The sequence below is a fragment of the Mytilus trossulus genome, chromosome 2, assembly GCF_036588685.1.
Source record: "Mytilus trossulus isolate FHL-02 chromosome 2, PNRI_Mtr1.1.1.hap1, whole genome shotgun sequence".
NCBI classification, from domain to species: Eukaryota; Metazoa; Mollusca; class Bivalvia; order Mytilida; family Mytilidae; genus Mytilus; species Mytilus trossulus.
In genome coordinates this window covers 38,767,552-38,773,551 of record NC_086374.1, presented here as the reverse complement: position 1 = coordinate 38,773,551, position 6,000 = coordinate 38,767,552, and positions in this window count along the sequence as shown.

Here is a 6,000-nt window from a genome sequence, read left to right as displayed (position 1 = left end):
CCAATAGACATAGTGTCAGAATCAATCTATCACCGTCCGATGATTTATCCTGTAACAGTAATGATACCTTGACCAGTAGAAATGGTGTCAGAGTCAATCTATCACAGTCAGATGATTTATCCCGTAATAATAATGATACTGTGACTTATAGACATGGTGTCAGAGTCAATCTATCACAGTCAGATTATTTATCCCGTAACAATAATGATACTGTGACCTATAGACATGGTGTCAGAGTCAATCTATCACAGTCAGATGATTTATCCTATAACAATAATGATACCTTGACCAATAGAAATGGCGTCAGAGTAAATCTGTTACAGTCAGATGATTTATCCTGTACTAGTGGTACTTTGGCCAATAGACATAGTGTCAGAGTCAATCTATCACAGTCAGATGATTTATCCTGTAACAATAATTACATAATAATTAATTATGTAATAATTATGTCATAATGAAATTATCACAATTTGAAAGACTAATCTTTCTTCTTTCTTTTGGTACCTCATTGTTTCATTGCATACACCATCTAACATCATAGTACTATCTTTCTACACAATAAAAACCAATTATACCAAGCATGTTTCATTAGATAGACCATCTAACATCATAGTACTATCTTTCTACACAATAAAAACCAATTATACCAAGCATGTTTCATTAGATAGACCATCTAACATCATAGTACTATCTTTCTACACAATAAAAACCAATTATACCATGCATGTTTCATTAGATAGACCATCTAACATCATAGTACTATCTTTCTACACAATAAAAACCAATTATACCAAGCATGTTTCATTAGATAGACCATCTAACATCATAGTACTATCTTTCTACACAATAAAAACCAATTATACCAAGCATCTTTCATTAGTTAGACCATCTAACATCATAGTACTATCTTTCTACACAATAAAAACCAATTATACCATGCATGTTTCATTAGATAGACCATCTAACATCATAGTACTATCCTTCTACACAATGAAAACCAATTATACCAAGCATGTTTCATTAGATAGACCATCTAACATCATAGTACTATCTTTCTACACAATAAAAACCAATTATACCAATCATGTTTCATTAGATAGATCATCTAACATCATAGTACTATTTTTCTACACAATAAAAACCAATTATACCAAGCATGTTTTTAATTAGATAGACAATCTAACATCATAGTACTATCTTTTGTCGCAATAAAAACCAATTATACCAAGCATGTTTCATTAGATAGACCATCTAACATCATAGTACTATCTTTCTACACAATAAAAACCAATTATACCAAGCATGTTTCATTAGATAGACCATCTAACATCATAGTACTATCTTTCTACACAATAAAAACCAATTATACCAAGCACAATAAAAACCAATTATACCAAGCATGTTTCATTAGATAGACCATCTAACATCATAGTACTATCTTTCTACACAATAAAAACCAATTATACCAAGCATGTTTCATTAGATAGACATTTATCTATTGAGAACTTACCTTACTATCCTTATATATCTATCTATAATCAGCTTGCATGTTAAATAGTCTAGAGCTGTTCCATTGAATTCGTCTTCTTTTTCTGTTTCTTGAGGAAGTTAAATCAACCTGTTCAGTCACTATAAAGTGTTACAATTCATATTTAGACGCAACACATAAATAGTGACCAAAAAGGTACCGCAATCTCAGGATGAACGCTTAAATAAAAAAAAAAATATGAACACACCTCTTATGTCACACCCCGCAACATTCTGTATGTTCCTGTCCCTAGTCCGGAGTCGGTCATTCAGTGGTTGTCCTTTGTTTATGTGTTACATATTTGTTTTTGATAGATTGGACTGTTAGATCTCTCGTTTGAATTGTTTTACAATGTCATTTCGGGGCCTTTTATAGCTGACTATACGGTATGGGCTTTGCTAATTGTTGATGGCCATACTGTGCCCTATAGTTGTTAACTTCTGTGTCATTTGATCTCTTGTGGAGAGTAGTCTCATTGGCAATCATACCACATCTTCTCTTTGACATAAAATATTTTAACCTTCGTTTTAAAAAACACATGTCCAAAACTGGAATATGATTTGATTGCGTTAAAGATCTGAACACAGACAGAACAACTAACATGACTAAATCCATATATTTTTGTTCAAGCATAATTGATTTGAAGTCATACTCTCCTCGTACATACTTGAATTTAACACGAGATGGATTGTATGAATAAATGATATCATTATTTTGAAACTTTCGGATGCACAATTAAATTTCCTAATGGTGCACATGCGCAGAAGCGTAACCAATTTGATTAAGATTAATCCGAATAATCCAGTTGTTTCATTAGGATTATTCCAATTATTAATGTATCAAAGGCAATTATAACAACAATCAGTGAGAATTATTATTATGACCTATTAATGCTCCAAAATAAGCCATTAACTTTTAATTATTTTCATGTGTTTTCGTGAATTTCGAGAATTTATACCATTTAAATATCTGAAAAGGTTTATTTAACTTAAATACCCATAATATTAATATTTTAGTATTATGCGTCCTTGATAAAAGTAAGGAGAACGAACCCAGGGCCTTACTGCTGATTAATGTTGATGTTTGAGTTTTTTTATATACGTTATAATATGAATATACCCAATAATCTAGAAAACTTGAAATAAAAACATAATCAACCTAGTTGTTTTATACTCATCTGAAATAGATATTTTTCAAAGGTCTTTTTTTATTTTTTTACCGTACACCTTTTACATTTATTGACATTATAATAAAAATCATAAACATTTATGAATTACAATTAATATATATCTTTATTTTTATTTCTTATAAACATGATAAATATATTTTTTATTGGGGCCGGACCGATTTTACATATGGAATGGATCGACGTTGGGCCGGATCGACTTGGACCGGATCTACGTGGGGCCAGATCGACCCAAAAGCTTATTCTTGCTGTGACACTTTCCTGTCGCAGAAAGGGATCAAGGCAAGAAATAAAATAGCCTTTCAGGACTTCACAAAAATAACATATTTTATATTTTTCCAGCACCAGCAATAATTTTATCCCTCTATACAGGTATAAACACCATATATAGGGTTTGTTCCCAACCGGATAAATAAAACTTAGATATGATGTCTTCTCCTTGTACATTTTTTGTACTTAGCTACAAAAGGACAGCAGGAGTCTACATGTCAGTTTGTAGAATTTGAAGCGTTTTACGTTTTTGTGGTTTTATCATAGAGTATTGACCCTTTGACTGCCATGGCATTGGAAAACGTTTTACCTTTGACTGCTAAGAATCGGCCCGGCTTCGAACTTTATCAAACAGCGCCATGGCAACCCTGACAACAATTGATAACGTCACGCTATTCTGCATGGTACCTGTATATGATTGCTCGTTTGATGACACCACAGTATGTCTGCTTCGTTCATTTATCACTCTCAAGTGTCGAATGTTTTTACTGTATTTGTGTTTTTTTTTTATATTTTGATCAGTCTTTTAATTGGTGTTAATTGCAATTTATTAGTATTTGTAAAAAAACTGATAGCCTCATTGACTTTAATGGTATTCAGAAGATCTGTGCCACATGGCCAATATTTTGGCCTTAATGTTATTTCTCAAAAATGCCACGGCCCATTTTAAATCGTTTGTGTTGTATGAAATAAACCATAATTAGTTATGGTGACAACACCAGTGCTTAGTTTAAAATATTTAACGGTTTTACTTCGATTGACATCAGAAGAAGTGTGACGTCTTTTGCATCCCTTTTAAATTCACGACAGGCTCCCGTTCTAGAACAAACTCTATGTGTAATATGCTTTATTAAACTCAAATGTTCGGATTTGTGTATCAAATTCCATTGTCAAACTTTTGAAGAAGAAAAATAAAAGCAATAAAAAAACTTCGGGCTTTTCTGATTTTGTTCTAGATGCCTTTAGTTTGTATAATATCAAACATCGTCACAGCAAATAGGTATTTCGTCGATTTCGGTAAATGATAGAGCGAGAATATAAATTTATTTGTGAAAATTGCCACTGTGTGAAATTAAGTTCCTACAATTACAGACAGGCAAATTTTCTTTGTCTTGTTTTACTTTTTAGTTGATGATAAAATTGAAAATGGAAATGGGGAATATGTCAAAGAGACAAGAACCCGACCAAATATGTTAAAGGATATTTCTTAAAGTCAAGTGGCTGCATATTTAAGGACGTGAACATGTCACTTCTTCATGTATCAAGACCTAATTCTGATTTTTTGAAAAGAACATTTAAATATTCTGGTCTTATTACCTGGAATAATTTACCAAATAATATTAAAGAAATAGATAATTTAGATACATTTAAGACCAACTGTTCAAACTATTTTCTAACTGAACAGAATAAAGATGCATGAAACTAATGTATTTCTTTTTCTTCTTCTACTGAATGCATATGTGCTTACTTAACTGTATTATGTATTTTATATTGTATGTATTTTTGTACGTTTTTTATTTGTATTGATAGTTTTTGAAGATTAACATGTAATTGTTAAATGTGTTACCTTCGTTAAATAAAGAATTTTATTATTATTATGTAAACAATCGCCATATTGCTTTGTGACGTATTGGAATTTCCACAATAATATATATATTTTCGAATAACAGCCACTTTAACTCGCTTTGTAACTACGATGTACACCTTATCTACTAATATATATAAATAACGTCACATAATCTGTATATCTGTGTGGACCTAATCTACCATGTACCTATCTGATCACGTGACATGAATATTAATACACAAATTCTTGTTCAAATGTATAATTCCATAATATTTAAATAAACACAATTTCTTTTATGGTTGTGAAAATATTGAAATTTTAAATATTAAATTCATGCAACACACATTATTTACATTTACCACAATTGATATTCTTTACAAAACAAAATCGAATTATACTGAATTCTTTTATACTGAATAAAATATCTGATATATAGATTCACTTACGTTTGCATGCATTTTATTCACATTCGAGAGATATTTTCCTTTTCGTGTTTCAACACATCATCTCATTGTCAACTCATTGTCAACAATGATGTAAACAATCGCCATATTGCTTTGTGACGTATTGGAATTTCCACAATAATATATATATATATATTTCGATTCACAGCCACTTTAACTCGCTTTGTAACTACGATGTACACCTTATCTACCAATATATTTAAATGACGTCACATAATCTGTATATCTGTGTGCATCTTATCTACTATCGTGCCTATCTTATCACGTGACATGAATATTAATACACAAATTCTTGTTCAGATGTTAGATTCCACAATATTTAAATAAACACAATTTCTTTTATGGTTGTGAAAATATTGAAATTTCAAATATTAAATTCATGCAACACACATTATTTATATTTACCACAATTGATATTCTTTATAAAACAAAATCGAATAATACTGCATTCTTTTATATCAAATAAAATATCTGATATATAGATTCACTTACGTTTGCATGCATTTTATTCACATTCGAGAGATATTTTCCTTTTCGTGTTTCAACACATCATCTCATTGTCAACTCATTGTCAACATTGATGTAAACAATCGCCATATTGCTTTGTGACGTATTGGAATTTCCACAATAATATATATATATATTTCGATTCACAGCCACTTTAACTCGCTTTGTAACTACGATGTACACCTTATCTACCAATATATTTAAATGACGTCACATAATCTGTATATCTGTGTGCATCTTATCTACTATCGTGCCTATCTTATCACGTGACATGAATATTAATACACAAATTCTTGTTCAGATGTTAGATTCCACAATATATAAATAAACACACTTTCTTTTATGGTTGTGAAAATATTGAAATTTTAAATATTAAATTCATGCAACACACATTATTTATATTTACCACAATTGATATTCTTTATAAAACAAAATCGAATAATACTGCATTCTTTTATACTAAATAAAATATCTGATA